Source organism: Anolis sagrei, chromosome 2 (genome assembly GCF_037176765.1).
Source record: "Anolis sagrei isolate rAnoSag1 chromosome 2, rAnoSag1.mat, whole genome shotgun sequence".
Lineage (NCBI taxonomy): Eukaryota > Metazoa > Chordata > Lepidosauria > Squamata > Dactyloidae > Anolis > Anolis sagrei.
The window spans coordinates 257,562,384-257,582,131 of NC_090022.1; the positions used below are offsets into that span (position 1 = coordinate 257,562,384).

Sequence of the window (19,748 nt, forward strand, 5' to 3'; positions counted from 1 at the left end):
TATTGTTTTGCTGAGCCCTGTTATTTGTGCTATGCTAGAAATGCTGCAAGTGCATTATTACATGCCCAGGGCTACAGCAAGAAGTTATGGTTACATACAGTGCCTGAGAACATCCTCATAAACAACAAACAATCTCTGAGTACATTCAGTGCTGGTTACAAAGAACTCAGGTAACAATTACTAAATATGCATTAGGTATTTCTCATGCATACTTTGTTTCTGTCTGCATAATTATGAAATTTTATAAAATACTGAAAAATTGTCTAATTGTGTTTTAATAATGTGTGCATGTTTTATATTTCTTATTTGTGGCATTGAATATTTGCCATTATTTATTTATTTACGCTATTTATAGCACACCTGTCTCAGCCATATGGTGTCTCAAGGCGGGGTTTTGTCTTTTGTAAGCCACCCTGAGTCCCTCTGTGGAGAGAGGGTGGGTTAGAAATAATAATAATAATAATAATAATAATAATAATAATAATAATAATTGATGCCTGAGATAAATGTTATCTGTCTTCCTGGAGTGTGAATAGGTTGGATTGAAACCAGTGCTGGGACTTGGCAGGTCCTTTGGCCAAAGCTATTGTTTGTTGGTTTGCCTTCTGTGATGAATTCCCTACCTGTTAGGCTAGGAAACGCTCTGAAAAGTAGGTCCAGGAAGTTCAGCAGTCATTTTAGAAGGGTGCCTGGGGGCATCCATTTTAGAATCTCATTTCCTGGAGGGGGCGGTGCTTAGGAGCAACTTGGAGGGAAATGAGGGGAGTTTGTAATTGGCTGGGAGAGAGTGAGCGGAGCTTAACTTGAGAAAAGAAGAAAAATTGTCTTTAAGGGTGCATTTTAAAAACCTGACAGCTTAGTTAGGATCTGTGTATCAAAGAAGAAGGAGTTTGGGTTGGATGTGAAGGAGAGAGGAGCGAGGGACTAAAGAGAAGAGTTAGGGAATCCAGAAATTAGCCAGTTAGTCAGCAGAGTTAGTTAGTGAGAAGATTTGTAGCCATTGGGAAGGATAGCTGGTGGAGTGGAGAGACAGATCCAGAAAGAAAGGACTGTCTGTGTGGAATTTTTAGAAATACTAGACAGAGAAGAATCCTGTCAGTAGTTTTCTGGAGGGAGAGAGGAGAGTCATTGAAACTAAGTGCTGAACTGTTTATTTAAAGAAACCAGATACTTTTATTCAATATTTGCAACTGCTAAGCTTAAAGCCTGTATTGTTCAAGTTCTTTCAAATAAACAACGTTGTTCTTTGTTCACAATCACTGCCTCACGTGTGCTTCTGTGGGAGAAGTTCCAAAGCAATTATAGAAATCAAAGTTAAATGGTGGCAGCGTATGTTTAAAAGGAATCTCTTTAGTGTTACTTCAGAATACAGAGCCTAAGTGTGAATCCAGCACATTCTAGCCTAAAGATACCTCAAGTCAAGCCAAGGGCTAAACATTTCTATTAAGTGTGGTGGTAGCCAGTGTTCTTTTTAAAAGGGTTTTGGCCAGAAGATCGTTCCAGCTTTTACAGCTTTTGATTTTAATTAAATAAGCCACATTCCATTACAAGTGGTGGCACAGCATTGGGATTTGTTACTCAAATAATCCCTAGTCTTTACATTTTTGGTGTCAGTTTGTGGGTTTGCTATTTAAAATCCCATAGTCCTTACACTTTCCTATTCAGTTTCAGTCCTTATTCAAGCTTTGTGTTCCATCTTGGAGAATGTATGAGAGCTGATATTTCAGCCCTGCAGTCCTGGGACCACTTACCTGGAAGTCATCCTCAATGAGCTCAATGGAAACAACTTCTGAGTAGGCATGTATGGGATGTTAAAGCAGGAAATGTATTTCATACTTACACATAAAATTTAAAAAATATGTTTTCTACACTCACTCCCCAAGATATCAAAGATGTAACAGAGAGAGTTTTTTTTTTCTTTTCAAAATGATGTTATAAGTGTTTAAAAATAATTTGGTATTAAAGAGCAGAAGGTGACCAGCAAGTTGTTTTCTTAGGAGGGATGACTGAAATGGCTGCTTGGAATGATTCTTAAAATAATCTCAGCATGAGGCCTTCTCTGCCAATCTAAGGTAATTCTGCTGAAAGGCAAGAAATCCAAAGTGATGTATGTCCAGCTGGTAGTGTGTTGACAGTGTCAGGCCTGGCAAATGTCCATCTGCCTGAAGCCAAAAGAACAGAGAGGATGGATAAACCCACAGACTCCATCACTACAAGGCACAATAAATGCGAACTTATTTTTCATGGGATTTTCAGTCCATGGACTAGATGCAGTATATAAAGTCTCACCATGTCTTCCAATAATGTCTAGAGGTCATTGGCAATCAAAGTGTGCCATTAGTCTTGTTAAACCCTATCTGGTATGAGAGACTGGGCCAGTTTACCATGCAGAGGAGAAGAAAATGCAATCATATAATAAATCACATTTTAAGTTTGAAAAGGAGAACAAATTCTAATATTAATTGCTCATTCTCTTATTTGAAAATGAGACTAACATGCAAGAGTTAACAAAAAGATAATTATAGTACTTTCGGTTGCCATCATGGATGAAAGATTTAATCTTTTTGACCATCACACTGGTAAATGCCAAAGTGTATATCGATTACAGTTTACAGAACTACATTTGTGTAGTACTGCATTAGAATCTGGTCCACTGAGACCGTTCTCGTGACTCAGAGAAGTGCAATTTCACAACATACAGTATATGTTGATATCTTAACTGTTTCCATTAAAATGTGCTTTAAATATATATTTTAAGATAGCTTTAACCATACCATAGCTGCAAATGCAGTGAGGTCTGAGGTTTATCTTCCTCCATCTGAGTCTGCTTCCTTCAGGTTACATAAATTATGTATACTCCCTTCACTTCATATAACAACCTGCTCCCTGAAAGATATTAATTATTATGTAATAACTTCCACTAATTGTTTCTCCCCTTTGAGTATTTCAAAAAATATTGGTTGCATTGACAATAGTGTGAGGAAGTAAAAGATAATTAATGGTTGTTAACTTGTCAGTGATGCAAAATGTAACACTTGGTTTCTACTTACAATTCTATAGAAAGAAAGTCAGAAATTGTTTCTCTCTTTTTTTTTTTTTGGTCATTTTGTAAAGGAAAATATGTAATTGACAATGGTATTGAATAAATAATATTCATCAGATAATTTATAAATATAGCCTCAACAAGGTTGCTGTGTTTCTGGGGAAATAATAGATTAAACACATTATATGTCTTGGTGTAATCAATGTGTACTATCTTCTTCAATGTTAATGAGAAATTTGTAGTGACAGGACCAAAAGGTGGGGCTTCTCTCTCTCTCTGTATGTGTCTGTGCTTTCTGTAACAGAAAATGGAAGAAAAGACAGGCATGAAATAAGGAGAAATCAGGACTCTTAATTACAATAGCAGCCCTTCTCCTCAATAGTCTCACTTTAGATTTCTGTGAAAATGTTTTCCATTTTATATTGATGCATAGGAGAAAAGATTACATGAACTCATGTTTTGTGTAATTCCACACAAAGCTCTCTTAGGGTTACAGCTTTAATCTCTCTTAATTTCTCTGGATGAGAAAATTGTGGTAAAGTGTCTTGGCTTAGGTACAATGGTATTTTAGCCATTCAATAACCTACCTCACATAGCCACAAAATCAAATGTCCCTATAATATTTTGTTAAATGAATGGTTTCACATCTAAGGCCCCTTTTACACTGCCATATTAAAATCCAGATTATCTGCTTTGAATTAGATTATATTATAGTGTAGAGTCATACAATCCAGGTCAAAGCAGTGGATTGTCTGCTTTGGTAACCTGGATTATATGGCAATTTAGAAGGGGCCTAAGCCGTGTAGAGATCCAGATAAGTTTGTTTAGATTCAGGATTTTATCCCACACAGTTAGCAAACCAGCAATGAAGCAGGAGCATTATCTATCACACAACACTATGTGCATCCTACAACTGGTCTGCCTTCACTCCATGATTAGCCTGTCCTCCACTGTTGATGAGCAAAACCACACAATAGCTGCCAACCTCACAATGTTCCCATCATGTTCCTTGTGAGATGGACCCAATCTGAAGTAATGTTATGGGTTGGATTCTCCTCCTTTCCCACTCTCCGTCCTCCCCCATCCCTCAGTCAGTAATTTTACATTTTTCAGTAGTAGTAGTTGTTTTTTTTTTTTAAAAAATACCATAGTTGCAACTGTAAAATTGCTTTGAAAATAACAATTATAAAAAATTACAGAGCAGAAGAAGTATGGGAAAATGAGGTTATAAGGGTATGCAGAAGTATCTGTGCAGGACCATGGACTGACAAATCTGTGCAGTTGTGCTAATGGAGAGAGGTTTGGTAATTCAGGCATGTAGCCATTATTGCTGATTGCACAACCGTTGTGGACAGTGGCTTCATGTGATAAAGTCCCGAGTCTCTTGGTATTATATATACTGCTTATTTTATATGGATAGGAAGGAGTGTTTTACTTCAAAATTGCTATAAATTCAAGATATATGAGGATTATCCAGAAAGTAAGGTTACAAGGCATGTAGCTCGCATGGGGAATTTTTGCAGGAGAAGTCGGTATTACAGCCATGTAGCAGGAACCCAGTAGAAGCACAGATGACACCCAACTCCACTACTCATTTCCACCAGACTCCAAGGAAGCCCCGAGGATACTGGACTAGTGTCTGGCTGCTGTGATGATCTGGATGAGGAGGGACAAGCTGAGGATCAATCCTGACAAGACAGAGGTCCTCCGGGTCAGGCGCCCGTCTGATTGGGGAATTGGGTGGCAACCTGTGCTGGACGGGGTTGCACTCCCCCTGAAGTCACAGGTCCGCAGTTTGGGGGTTCTCCTGGACTCAGCGCTGTTGCTTGATGCGCAGGTGTCGGTGGTGGCCAGGAGAATCTTTGCACAATTAAAACTTGTGCACCAACTGCGACCATATCTCGTGAAGTCTGACTTGACAATGGTGGTCCATGCCTTAGTTACCTCTAGACTGGACTATTGCAATGCTCTCTACGTGGGGCTACCTTGAAGATGGCCCGGAAATTACAACGGTCGGCAGCCAGATTAATAACTGGGCAACTTACAGGGAGAGGTCAACCCTCCTGTTTAAGGAGCTCCATTGGCTGCCGTTCATCTTCCAGTCCCAATACAAGGTTCAGGTACTTACCTATAAAGCCCTAAACGGTTTGGGACCCGTCTACCTTCGTGACCATATCTCTCTCCATGAACCAGGCCGTACCCTTTGATCTTCCGGCGAGGCCCTCCTTTCGCCCCTGCCAGTCTCTCAGACTCACCTTGTGGGTATAAGGGAGAGAGCCTTCTCCTCTGTGACCCCCCGACTCTGGAATTCACTGCCTGGAGAGATTAGGAAAGCCCCTGCTCTGGAAACTTTAAAAAAGAGTCTTTAAGACCTGGCTCTGCTGTCGCACTTTCGAAGTGTAGCCACATAATTTTATGCTAGTGTTCCTCCAATGTTCTTATCCCAGGAGTCCCGTTCCCCCCCCCCCCCCACGAAGGTTGGCTTATTTTCCTATTTCTCTATGAGTTCTCCCTTACATTTAGTTCACCCCCCTTATCTCACCCGGAGCCCGCCCTTTGTTTGTCTGCCATTATACTTAGTTCCTATGTTTTGTGTATATTGTTTTATATGCTTTGATGTTTTATATTTTACTGTTATGTTGTTTATTTGATTGTAATTTGTATTGTTATACTGTAAATTTTGTTCGGGTTTGGCCCCTTGTAAGCCGCTCCGAGTCCCCTTTGGGGAGATGGTGGTGGGGTGCAAATAAAGCTTATTATTATTATTATTATTATTATTATTATTATTATTATTAGCGAACAAGCAGTGCCAGTCATCAGTAGCTCATTAACTGCCATTGTGATGAAGATTAGAGATTAGCATCTTTATCTTGTTTCCCTTCTGTCTGTCTCCTTTATGACAATGCACATCAACACACCACTCATGCAACACAAGAGTTGTTGACTTAATTTGGTTGGGATGTGATTATGTGGAAAAAATAATGTAATACCTATGCTATAATCCATGTAAGTTTTATTAAATTATATACATTCTTTGTATTTTTTAAAAAAAATCTTGTAACTTTACTTTCAGGATATCCTCCCGCCCTCTATATAAAACCTCAAATGTGTTTTTATGAGGATTGATTATATGGTTGATTATTAATGGCTCCATTACATTTTAAACATGGCATAGAGAGTCCTCACTTAATGTATAGGAAATTGTATGAAGTCTGTCTATCTGTCTTTTTCACCATCCATTTGCCTAATAATACGATCCAGAACATGCTTAAACATGTATACCCCTGAGAGGCTACAATGGGTTTCCAAGCCATTTTGAAGAGTGTTCTTCTCATGTGGTCTCCTTCATGCAGCATACTTATATTGGGAAGAAACAAAGTTCTGTGACAATTGACTTTGTACGGAAGGAGAAACATCTCAGCCCAAAGATCAAATTAATTTGCGTAGAAGTTTCTCTGGATCAGATTCCAGAGAATGTTTCTTTGGGGCCAAGGCAGAAAGGAAGGATCAAAAATAGCACAATGTTTTAGTTTATAGTTTTATTCCTAGTGACAATGTCTTATGAAAGGCATTAAAACTATCATTATCCCAAATAAGATAAACTCTGACTTAAACAACAATGCTGACACACAAAAATGGCCTGAGCATTCCCAAGTGAATATGTGTCTACATGGTATGATTGATTTGATAAATGAAAGCTTTTATATCTCTAAATACCAAAGAAATACTTATCTTTCCATCATACAAACCACAATTTCTTATCTTATTATTCACACATTGGGAGTATCTTTATATGTTTGAAAATGTATGTATCAGCATTGTGGGCTCTGTGTAAGTATGACTATTTAAACAGATGGAGAGATGTTATGTAGAAATAAAGACAAGGTTGTTTTCTGATGCTCCAGATGTTAGAACATGATTCAATGGATTTAAATTACCAAAATCAGATCACACCTAATTAGGAGGAAATTCCTGAGTAACTTTCCTGAAATTCTGGAAATGTAAGCTTGGTGTACCTCTTTTATATAGATCTAAAGAACTCTCCTGTAAGTAGTTATATTCCAAAATTAATAGTATGGCTCTTTTTGGTTCTTTCATGATGTTTGCATGAAAACATCATGAAAGCTGGCTAAAGAGCAACAGAGAACAAAGAAGAACAAATGCCAAGACACCAAGGAATGTGATAACAAAAGGCAAATTCATGAGACAAATACTCAAGCAGCTGAGTTTAAAACTCATGTGTGCTGGATCGAAAGAATGAAACCATGACAAAGCTATATAACGACCACCTACGAAATGTCATTACCTTGAATCTCAGCCATTATCTCTCTTGGGTGTAACATACTTGCATGCTTTGTATCTTCATAAAATGACACCCAATGTAATCAAAAATGCACACAGCTCAAGAATGGTGCATCCTAAAAGAAGTTCTATCTTTGTAGAAAAGGTGCATTAGAACACAGGATTGTTGGACACTTTCATGGAAGACTTTTGTCAAACACCACAAAGATTAAGGTAAGGATATCAAAGCTGGGGATGATATCCTCACCTTGGTTTTTGTGAATTTCTTTGGGTTATCTTCTTCTTATCCTTCTCTCTGGTTTGTTTCACTCAGACTGGAAATGTAAGCTTGGTGTACCACTTTTATCCCATTTTAAACTTCTGGACTGTTTTGATTCACATTAGTTGCATTTCACACAGAGTTATTTAGAAACCCGATGTCTCACTGGTTCATTATCAACAGCATCAGAGCTTTGGAAATCTTCAGCTTGTCAATACAACTTTTGGGTGACTAGAAGTGATTAAACAGCTTCCTTTCATGTTGGGAGGGGTTTTGGACTATTCTGGGTTGAGAAGCCCCTATTCCCCCAACAGCATTCCGCAACTCCATAAAGCACAGAGTCAACATTTAAGGTATTTTTTGGCCTGACTGTGACCATATGAACAAGGATTTCTTTGTGCTGAATATTTTTGCGAGGTCAGTGGGTGTTCCTACAGTATCATAGGACCCCTCAAAAGTCTGCACATGATGCACACACTTCATGATTCCCACCCATTGTTAATATGAACAAAGAGTTGAAGGTGGTGCTTTCAGCGACTCAAAAACCTCTGCTGTAAGTGGACCATAGAGTCATGCTGTCAGACCTAGATTCCTGGAGAAGTATTTTCTTATTTTTTTTAAAAAAAAAATGTAATTCAATTCACTTTTGCCTAACTTTTGTGGTGGTCCTATGTGCCTAATTTGAGCAAACATGGAATGCTGACTATCCAGCTCACTTGCCCACATTCATATATTACCTGAGGCTCACATTTCTGTTTTTATGAAGGACCAACACCCCAAATGTGGGATTTGTTGACATCTTGTTCAGTCTATATAAAATCAACTGCTTTCCTGTCCCTTATAATAAGGGACACTTGCTAGACCTATAAGACTTTTGAAGTCTAAAATAAGGGACATCCTAAACCATAATGCAGTATCCTGGCTGTTTTATCATATTTTGGCTTTATCCCCTTGACAGACACAGGATTATTTTACCAGACCTCACAAGGAAGAAAAAAAATGCAGAAAATCTAGATAATGAATTAATGGAACAGTATATAAATATTTATTTCAGAAGCTAATTCTTTTTCTTATTTTATATTTCTTAGTTTATTAATTACTTTATTAATTACTTCAACAAATACATACTTCCAAAATATGGTGGTCTCCTTGCTAACACAGTGCTTTGTAGTACACAAATTCATTAAAAACCCACCAGCATAACACACACAATGGGTGTCCAACAGCAGTTACTACTAACTCAGCTTCATGCTTGAAAAGAAAATATTGGCACTTGCGAAGAGCACAGTAGCACATTAATCTGCCTTTACATGCCTTAGCTGAAAGCTTCAGGCTTCCATGTCCAAGATGTAAAGCTCCTTCATTTGGTCTGATTCAGGTCTTATTGAAAATCTCACACAGAGATCTATAATAACAGAAGAAGAAGAAGAAAAACAAAATGAAAACCATCTAAGGGTGCTTTCCTACTAACATCAAGTGGTAGATCCTTCCATTTATATCAAATTGTATTACTTTTTTTAAAAAAGTTCAATATGTTCAGGATCATGGCCACTTTATTATTTATTGTCTTCTTACTTTTGATACTAGATATTCTTCCCCCTTTCAACTGTTCATGAAACATTATTCTCACCTAGTCAATCCCGTATCGCCTTCCTCATTTAGTTCTGTTTGGGTTTTACTACAGAAGCACTTTCCTCTCGAATTGCTATATCTTGTTCACAAGGTGAATTGACATGAGACAATTTGCAGAGAAGCTGTCCAGAAATTACTCATTAACACCTATGCCAGGTAAATGGAAAACAATAAATTGAACTTGGTATAGGATGTGGTAGAAAGTTTTTTTGATTGGAATCAAGTACAACACAACTATCCAGATTTTCCTTCTCTATCAATTCCTGAGTCCAGTTCAAATTATTGGTTTTGACCAAGAAGCCCTTCAAAGTTTTGAACTTTCATATCTATAAGGCTACCTCTTCTTATATGGATCTATCCTAACCCTAAGATTAGGAATGAACACCCCTGGAGCAATTTTTTGTCCCTAGGATCCACTGAGAGACAGAACAGAATTATACATATAACTTTATAAACTCCTTGTTTAGTATTTGGGTGACAAATAAGGCTCAGAGACTCCTGTACATGTTTAAGAAACAGGAATGACTAAAGTTTAATTATATTTGTTGGGAAGGTAGTGCTTTGGGGCAATGTTTTAATTTATATTCCAATCTTATTCTCTTTTTTTACATTAAAACTGTTTGAACCCCACTTTTCTATTTTTGCAACTTGCTTTCATGTAACTGTGATGTTTTTTTCTCAGTTATATTTATTTATCTGCAATTGGATTTTATGATTAGGATTGTCATCTGCATTTCTCCTACAGATTTGGTATGGTCTGCATGTTGCTTGGTTTTTAGCATGTATTTTAATCTTGTTTTTATGAATCTTATTTTAGTTCTCCAAATGTATGTCACCTCACGAGGTTGTTGGTTGACTAAGGAATGAATTAATGCTATTAAATTCTGTGTTAAGCTTTTGTTTTAATTCCATTTCCAGCTATCAGCACAAAAGCAATGCATAAATCATGCTAGAGGGCTCCAGTGCAAAAGAAGAAAATCTAGCATGTTGCTATGTCCTACACTAATGTGCTATCACAAGCCAATGTAATATTGATCTCACAGGAATATTACTCCTGGGACTTTCCTGATGATATGCCAACTGCACCCCTTTCAAGATTTGGAGGACCTAAAGATGGCAATGCATGTGCTGCTAAAACATATAAACATTGTAAAGATTCTATAAATACACATATTAAAAGTATATTTCTATACAAGCTACATATTAAAATACATGGAACAGAGAATTAAACACAGGACATGAATTGAAAATTCATGATTAAAACTGACTGGGTAGGCCTGTCAGAAGATATAGGCCTTCAGATGGTTTTTAAATTATGGCAGCTCATTTAGCTATCCGAGTTCTTCCAGTAGGTTGTCTCAATGATAGGCAGCAGTTGAGTTCTGGCAGGCTGGAGTAGCTGTCCCCCAGAGGAACTAAATGTGCAGGGCATATTGTACAGGAGAAGGCGATCCTGTAGGTAACGAGGACCCAAACCATGTAGGGCTTTAAAGGTCAAAACCAACACCTTGTACTTTACCCAGAAACGAATTGGCAGCCAGTGGAGTAACTTTAGTATAGGTGTAATATGCTTACTCCTGTATGTTCCTATAACTAGTCTGGCTGACAGATTTTGAACCAGCTGGAGTTTCTGAACTAGGTACAAAGGTAGCCCAATGTAAAGCGCATTGCAGAAGTCCAACCTTGAAGTTACGGGCCAAAAGGATGTTCAGCTGTTGGTGTCCTCAGGAGTAAAAGGAAAATCTGAAGCTGTAGAATATATATTATAAGAGCATGGAATGTTTGGAAGCATGACTCAGGGGAATTGGAAGCATGAATAAGGGGACATATTACAACATAGAAAAGGGGCTTATGAACCTTTCAATTTGTGCGATGGACAGAAACGGGACATTTGGGAATTTACATAGTGTTTTACTTAAGAGCTGAGTCTACACTGGATTCAGGGAAGGAAGAGGCACTAGGAATCCCTAACAAGACAGTAATACTTTATAAATTCAAAGGCAGTAGAAAGAAGAGGACAACCACATTCCAGATGGATCAATTCAATAAAGGGAGGCGTGGCCCCAAGTCTGCAGAATCTGAGCAGCAACGCTGTTGAGTATAAAGTGGTTTAAAATTCATTCACTTATAGGGTGGTTATAAATTGAAGCCAACTTGACAACAGTTAATACAAAGTCCACTTAACTCAGGACCCTTCCACATAGCTGAATAAAACCCCACATTTTCTGCTTTGAACTAGAATATGTGGCAGTGTGGACTCAGATAATCCAGTTCAAAGCAGATATTGTGGGATTTTCTACTTTGATAATCTGTGTTATATGTCTGTGGGGAAGGGCCCTCAATGGGATTTACTACAAAGAAAACATGTACAAGTGTAATAACTTGAAAGACTAATATAATGATTATGACATACAAATACTAGTCTATATATTTATCCCCTTTAGATCATAATATTTCTAAAAAAAAATAGTGATTTTAGATGAACATGTACATCTAAATGTTAGTTCTTCAATATCCTGAAATGTATCAAGGAATTTCGTTTTTCTAGACATTCCAGTTTGGACTGAAGTCCAGTATGAAGCTTCAACTTGACTAATTGGTTATATTACTATATATATCATATGTTAAATGTGGAAATAACAAATTGCAAATGGAATAATATAGATAAAAAGGTTGCAACAACTAAGAAGATGTGAGAATCAGTTAGGAATTATTTAAAGAATGTGCTAAGATGTGGGGTAGAAAAATTAAGACTGAGATTGTTATTTCAAATGTAACTTCTGTAGTTTGATGTATAAGTTGCATTTACAAGGAGGGGAGGGTGGGAGTGGGAAAAAACCCAATAAAACAACAATTAAAAGATTTTTAAAAACTGTTGCGTCTGAACATCTAAATGGAATCTGTACCTAGAACTTTGGCACATGACAGGTCAGATTCTTTAGAAAGCTTAGTTAGAACATGATGCCTAAAACTCTGCAACCATTTTTTTCTATAACTTTGGAGGCCAAGCGCAGAAAGCACAAGTACATTTGCCAGCTATATCATAGTACAATTTTGGGAACACCTAAACTTGTTATCTGCAGTGTTGAAAATTTCAACACTGTGTTTTAAAGTTAAACCTGCATAGGAAAATGTATTTTTTGAAATTAAAAAGTGCATTTAAGTGAAAGTGAAAACTGTAATTGGATGTTTCAACAACAGTTCTTGAATATGTGTGTGAGTAAGAATAACTGAATATACTGCTGAAGAAGATCTTCTATACCTGAGATCTTCTGATATAGGGTATAGTATAAATATTTTAAAATGACAACATTTTATTTTAAAGAGGAATGTGTTTTTGTCTTTATAGTTGCACTTTGATGCCTATGGGCAGCATGGGGTAAATCTCATAAATCTGGAGAATGGCTGAATAAAAGATCTAGTGGTCATGGGGTGGATGTTTGCTCAGAGCCTTGCATGACTCCTTGCACTATAATGCTCAGAAAAAGGAGACTGTATTATGCAAAACCGAAAATGAATGTGGCATAGCTGTATAGACACAGGAGGAACCGTGCTTATTTATTTACTATATGCAAGCTACAGAATTCTTGACTCAGAATTTTGATTTGCTTGTTTTTTAAAAGAAAAGGAAAAAAATTAAAAAGTACAATGGATTATTATTATTTTACTGACACAAAAACACAGTATGTCACAGCAAACGAGATCTATATGCTTGATTTCTTATCACAAAATCACAAGCTGAACACTTCCCAAGCGTCTCGGACTATGTGATGTATTTTTGAATGATGCACACAGATCCAAGTAAGGTGGCCTTTTGCAGTTGACAGATCATATTATTATTATTATTATTATTATTATTATTATTATTATTATTGAATATACCTAATTACCATTGATATTCCTCTGCCTGCCTAGCAGTTCAAAAACATGCAAATGTGAGTAGATTAATAGGTACCGCTTTGGCGGGGAAGGTAACAGTGCTTCATGCAGTCATGCGGCCACATGAACTTGGAGGTGTCTACAGACAATGCCGACTTTTTGGCTTAGAAATGGAGATGAGCACCAAACCCCAGAGTCGGACATGACTGGATTTAATCTCAGGGGAAAACCTTTACCTACCATTGATATTTACATTAGATATACACTTATGTTTGTGTCATTGCCAGTATTAAAATTGCATGAGAAATAGTGCTTTTCTTGAACATTTACTTTGTTCAACTACTGCAAAAGAAACACACACACACACACACACTTTCAACTATCCTTGGACATAAAAAAATATGATATAATATAATACCAGTCATCTTCATAATACCAGTCAATCTTCATAATACATCAACTTATTATTTAAAAAAATATGGATAAAGTTATATATTATTGGTAAATGAAATCTGGACTGAACACCTGAATATACACATGCTCTTAATATAAATAAAAAACATAAATCCATAGTCAAATAGTTATTGCATTCTAATTATGATGTGCAATGCAAGAGAGGGGAGGTTAGAGTTGCTGGCCATTTAGTGCCCTTGATTCTGTTTCATCATACAAAAGGCCATCTAGTACATAATCTGTTTCCAGCATTGGCAAATCAGACACTTCTGGACATCTACAATCTGAACATACACTATAGCTCCCATATCCAGAGGACCTCTGTTCAAGGACTTCTATGGATACTTGAAACTGTGGATAATAAATGAAATCCGTATTTTGACTATACTTGGGAAAGAATTAACTTATCAAATCCTGAACGAGAACTCTATCAAATATCGAGCATCCAGGATACCATAGTGATATTGTACCCAGTTTGTGCGTACCCAAGTGTTTGTGTACAATTCCCAAAATTCTTTAATATTGCCCAAGCGGTAGCATCAAACACATCAGGGCATCCAGGTTTGTAGACTACTTCCTTGCCAGACTAGAATGGTACATATAAAGGGCTGGTTGGTATTGCTAGAATTGACATTGTGAATAACAAGTTTGGGCACTATGTGAATAATCTTTATTCACTATGTAGATCCATGTGCACAGCTTCAGGTGCTGATCTAAGAGTCCAGTAAGCAGAATCAATTTGAGTACAGCAATTTCCTATCCAGAAGGGGCCTTCACATTCAGCTCTGCTTGGATGAAGGGAAACATCTGCACCAGATGTTTTAGAATCTACGTAATGTAGCCGTGCTTCAGAGGTAAGCATGCTTAAAGCCATTGATTTTAATGGGTTTATATATACCTGAAACATTGGATTTTTTCCTGTTCATTTGTTGACATGCTTTGTTGAAATATAGATATTGATAAATAGATATTGGTAGCACATAATGATATTGGTGGTAAGGCATTCCATTACGTTCAGCAAAACCACAAAACTGACTTGAAAGGTAAAGGAAACTAGAGGAAAATGGGGAATTCCATCAACTGATCCTCAGAGTGCAAAACTGGTCAGGAAAATGGTGATTTGTGGTCTTTACTTATTCCTAAGAAAGATATAAGAAGAGGCTTTAAAAATAATTTCTGAATATCATATTCATATTTTGCATTATTAGAATTATTAATGTGATTAAAATTTTAAAGGATCTCTGCTCCATATCCAAACAATTTTAATTACAGACAGAACAAGTTGAAATGCAGAAAATATTCTCAAAATTCATTTAAAATTCAAATTAATGAATTTTTTAAAAAATGAAATAAATCTGAGATCAACAGCTATGACTGTGCAAGGAAAAAAGCTGGTAGAATTGGAAGTGGAATGATGATGAACAACTTCATTTCTTGTGATTGGCCTTAGTCTTGCCTATCCTCATTGGTATTACATTGAATTTGCGAGTGAGACCAGTGATATAATGGGATCACTGGACTGGAGAGGCAGAAATTTATGATTAGCATAGATAATGTTAATCATAATCCATTGGCATGGATGAGGCTGATAATTACCTGCTACTCCTTCAAGCACCTTTTCTGGTCCCTCTCAGCTTAGCTGCAGTGCTTAAAGTCAAAGGATAGAAAATGAGTTTGCCATAATTTATCCCTTTTGTAACCCAAAATATTTTGAAAGGTTGCTTGGTCATGAATGAGCAATTAAGATCTCTGCTTGGTCTGTTGTACACTACCATAACTGTCTGTATTGGAGCTGTCCTTGGGAAGTGGCTGTGGAAACTGTCATGATGAGTGCTCCTATTTCAAATCTTTCCATTACATCAGTGTCTAAGATCAGGCTCTGGAGATTCTTATTTTCTCTTTAAATATAGTAGGTTAGGTTTTAATAAAATAAATATTTCTGGCAGGGTTAATTTATATCTGGCTCAACTTCCTTTACAACCTCTCCCTTGAAAGCCTAAAGCTCACTTGCCTTGGTTACAGGACCTTCAAGGTCCTCTCTTCAGAATATATCTCTTTCCACATCAGGATCTACATACACTGTTGGTGTCTTTTACACTTTAATATTTTAAACAACTCAGAGACTTCAAATTAAGATATAAATAGATTCCGTCTGTGGCTCTATGCACACTGCATACTTTGTGCATTGTAAATTACTGTTTCATCAAGATCCCAACAGGTCTAATAGATTTGTCTGCCTGACATTAGTGCGCTATTAACTACGTGCTACCTACGTATTACAAATATACTTGTTCTGTAGGCTTTAAAGATATCAGCACATAAATCCTATTGGGTGCAATCCAAATTTTGCTAAGTGCATCTGTCTCCAATCAACATCCATTGAATGTACCTGCTTAATTGGGCCCCCAAATCCCATTGATGTCAACAGGACTTAAAACAGACCTAATTTTCCCTGGATTGTACCAAGAATACATTAAGGTTTAATTTTTTTTCCTGGAAAGTGCTAAACTTTTGCATTTCAAATTATGTCTATTACCCTAAGCATTTGGAGAAGATGCATCTGCCCAGCCTCATTAAGATTGCTAAAAATAAAAATGTATGCTTTATACTCGGTAGACGTACATTTAAAAAAAAACAGAAGGGAAATCTCCATCCTTCAGTGTATCACTTGCTTTTCCAATAGGCTGCAGCCTGTATAAATAGAACAAAGCCTATCTGCATAATAGCCACACACAAGTAAAAATCAGCAAAATTACAGTGGGGGAAGGGAAGATGTAAAATATGGTAGTATAATGACTAGGGCATACAAAAATTTAAATGTTTAATGCCGCCACACTCTGACATTCTCTCCTCTCCTCCCTCTTGTTCTTTTTTTTTTTTTTTTTTTTGCTATCCCTTTGAACATACTGAGATTCTTAGAAGGACAGAAAGGAAGCATTTCTTCTTTGGATGCAAAAAGGGTCTGCGTATGTGTGTGTGCGTGCGTGCAAGCACACGCATACAGTATGCAAATTTATATTGTGCATATCTCTCTATTGCTGAATAGAGATAGATGTGATAATTAGCAGCTTGGGAAAGCAGGGAGAATTCCCTGCCTCTTCTGTTTATTCTGCCTTTATTTATTTATTTATTTGACTGAATGCCAGCTTCCCATTTCCCAGTCATGATGGAAGCATAGAGCACAATAGAACCCGTATAAAAATACAAATTACAAAATGTGCACACAGACTCCTCTGCTACCTTTCCTGACTGTTCTTAAATGAATATCTGCTAAAAATAGGCACCATTATAATTGGCATGATACATGCTTTGAAAAAGAGATAGAGAGGAGAAAACATACAATCATGAAAAGCTGAGTTCTTTAGCTCCTCCTCCTGTTTAACACATATTTAGCACCAAGTGCATTCTATACTGTAAATGAATACACACACAACACAACACATTGTTATAAATGTCATTTCTTAACCTCTCCATCTCGAATATTTAGCCGGTTGTGTCATCTGTGTAAATGTTTTATTTGTCCAAACTGTATGACTGCTTTGTGGCTTTGCATCAAAAAGGATGCCTGTGTTATATGCATAAATTGAACTGCTTTTCCAAATTAGTGCTACTGGGTCAAATAAATTAATGCACAGCCTAGACAAAATGCCTCATTAATATACAAATGTAAACTGCAAGGAGGAGAAAAAAAAAGAACAGTTAGCAAGATGTATATTAGGACTGCGGTTTGATTGCAAGACATTTAGTACTTTGCAGAACCTTTGGTATTGTAAGTCATATTAAAGATCACTGTTCGTGTAGAAAGCCACTAATACACACATATTTGTAATATCAAGCCCTTAGCCTGTAAATATTAAGCAGATAAATCACTGGTGAAATTTATGAAACCCCCAGAAATCTGACAGTGAAACCACTATGCAAATACCCATTTCATGCTTGTAAAGTTGACTGAAAAGCTCTCTGAAAATTAACTGAGTATGAATGGTTTCTTTTGAACTGATAAACCCTTTCTTCAGTGGATACCAAAAGAAATGCTGAAATGAATGTCTTTCTTCAGCGTGTTAACCCTTTTGTGAAATATTGAAATGTTGTTAGTGTGTGAGTATTGAGCTTAATCAACAAAATTGACAGGATTTATGAACTTTCTCTTTTTTCACGTATTTGCATACACCCAAGCATACACATGTACATAAATCCATTTTATTACAGCCATTTTATACAAACTGAACCTTAAGTAGCTGAAGTGCTAAAAAAGCCAATCAAAATACTCTTCATATATCTGCGGGTCCATAAACCTCTTAAAAATTGTGCCTTCTAAAAAAGGAAGGAAGGAAGAAAGAAAAGAGGGGTTAAAAAAGAAGAAGAAAAGGAAACTCTGATAAATGATGAGAATGTATACAATACTGCGGAATATTTGCCAGTTATATGTTTTATTCTCATTTGAAATTTCCACGAGAACATGGGAATGGCAGTAATATAAACTGGAGTAACAGTTGAAGGGGGGGGGGGGGGGCAGGAGTAGAACACAGGGACTTGTAAATAAATCCATGAATATCAAGAAGCAGAGATGCTAAGATTATGCATTTTACCACTACACTTCTGTGCTTGTAACCCATAAGGCCAGACATTTGTAAGATGCAGAATGCCGAGCTGCCAGAGAGAGATTGGGAGGGAGGAGGGTGGAGGGAGGTAGGGACAGCCAGACACAATGAAGCATAATAGCATTCCTGCATGTCTAATAGCTTAAATATGCTATGCCTCACAATATCCACACATCGCCAGTAATGTCAAAGACTCAGTTAATATTTCATCAATAGTTTACTTTTGAATTAAATACTTTTTACAAAAAGGGAGATTAGTAGCTTCAAGTGAGAGAAAGGCAATGATTAGAATGAACATTATTCCTCAAGTATACAAAGCGTGGTTCTGTGTCTCATACATCATGCCAGTCATAAATGCTGGCTTTTTTTTATTATGTCTATTTAGTGATGCCACTGTGTCTCAGATACTAATGCAAAGAGTTTCAGCGTTATATGAAAATGTCTGGGACATATATATATATATATATATATATATATATATATATATAAAGCTATTACCTGCCATGTTTCTTTTCAGATATTGCTTGAACATATGGGTGTTTCTATGGAAGTGGAAGGTGAGAAATGTGTTTGTTTGCCAGTATGTTGACTGGATGCAGAATCTGTCTTTTTCACAAAGAATGACCGGATTGTCTCAACAAAGAAGATGAAGGCAGTTATGTTGGGTACAATAGAGCAACTACCTCCCATATCTCGGCAACCTACAAATATATGTACTGTGAGGTCCTAAGTGGCTTTGTTTTCAACGTCTTTTGTAAGGTTTTGGAGGGTTCCCACCCCCCTTTCCCCGTACATCAAACGTCAAATTAATTTACTGGGTGCTATTACTGATATGTTTCCTTGGGTTGTGGTTTTCTGCGAAAGGCAGGCAGCTGAGACCAAGTCTTAGGATGGAGAGGGGGAAGGGCTGAGGGAGACCTGGCTGCAGAGGAGCGTCTAGTGTGCCAGCGTCTGCAAGCAGGCAGCCTCTGTGTTGACAGTGGGCCTTCATTTGCATCTTGAAGAATATCCAGGATTAAATGGAACTTATTTTCATACAGGATTTAGATCTGACATTTATTATTCGCTTTGCAGACCTCTTGAAGCAAAGTTTGTTTTCCACTCAGAGATGGATTTTTTTGAAGATAAATAAAGGTTGGCTTAGCAGTAGTCGTAAATAAATATCTCCTTGGTAATTCTTAGGAATCTGTTTTATCCGATCGCAAGACAGATATTTTCGACTAAATTATTACATTTCGCTCCTTAGCACCCAAAAGAAAACTATCCACCACTTTTAGTCTCTTGTCATTTGTAATATGCAGCCATTTAATGTGGGGAGCCTGTTTCCTAGAAATCAAAACTGCAAAGGGAGTGCCTTTTTTTTCAAACAGCCAATTAAATCCAAATTTTTAAAAACAGGAATGATAGATTAGACACATGTTTCATTTTACACACAATTTGTGTGGTTCTCAAAGGTTTCGTATGCTTGTATCAAATTCCCCTCTAATGGAACAATTAGTATATTTTTCTGCACCAGCCTATGGATTCTTGAATTTGACCCTTCCACACTGAATGTGTGACACACTTCTAGTTTATTTTC

At 37.0% G+C, this 19,748-nt stretch overlaps 1 long non-coding RNA gene across 1 annotated transcript in view; it reads left to right on the forward strand.

The window, feature by feature from the left end:
• LOC137096144 (uncharacterized) overlaps nucleotides 1-19,064 on the forward strand; it is a 65,434-nt gene extending 46,370 nt beyond the window's left edge. Inside the window, exons 2-3 of the long non-coding RNA XR_010909340.1 lie at nucleotides 14,254-14,422; nucleotides 18,687-19,064. This is a non-coding gene — a long non-coding RNA (uncharacterized lncRNA). The remainder of the gene's footprint in view (nucleotides 1-14,253; nucleotides 14,423-18,686) is intronic.
• The last annotated feature ends 684 nt before the right edge of the window (nucleotides 19,065-19,748 follow it).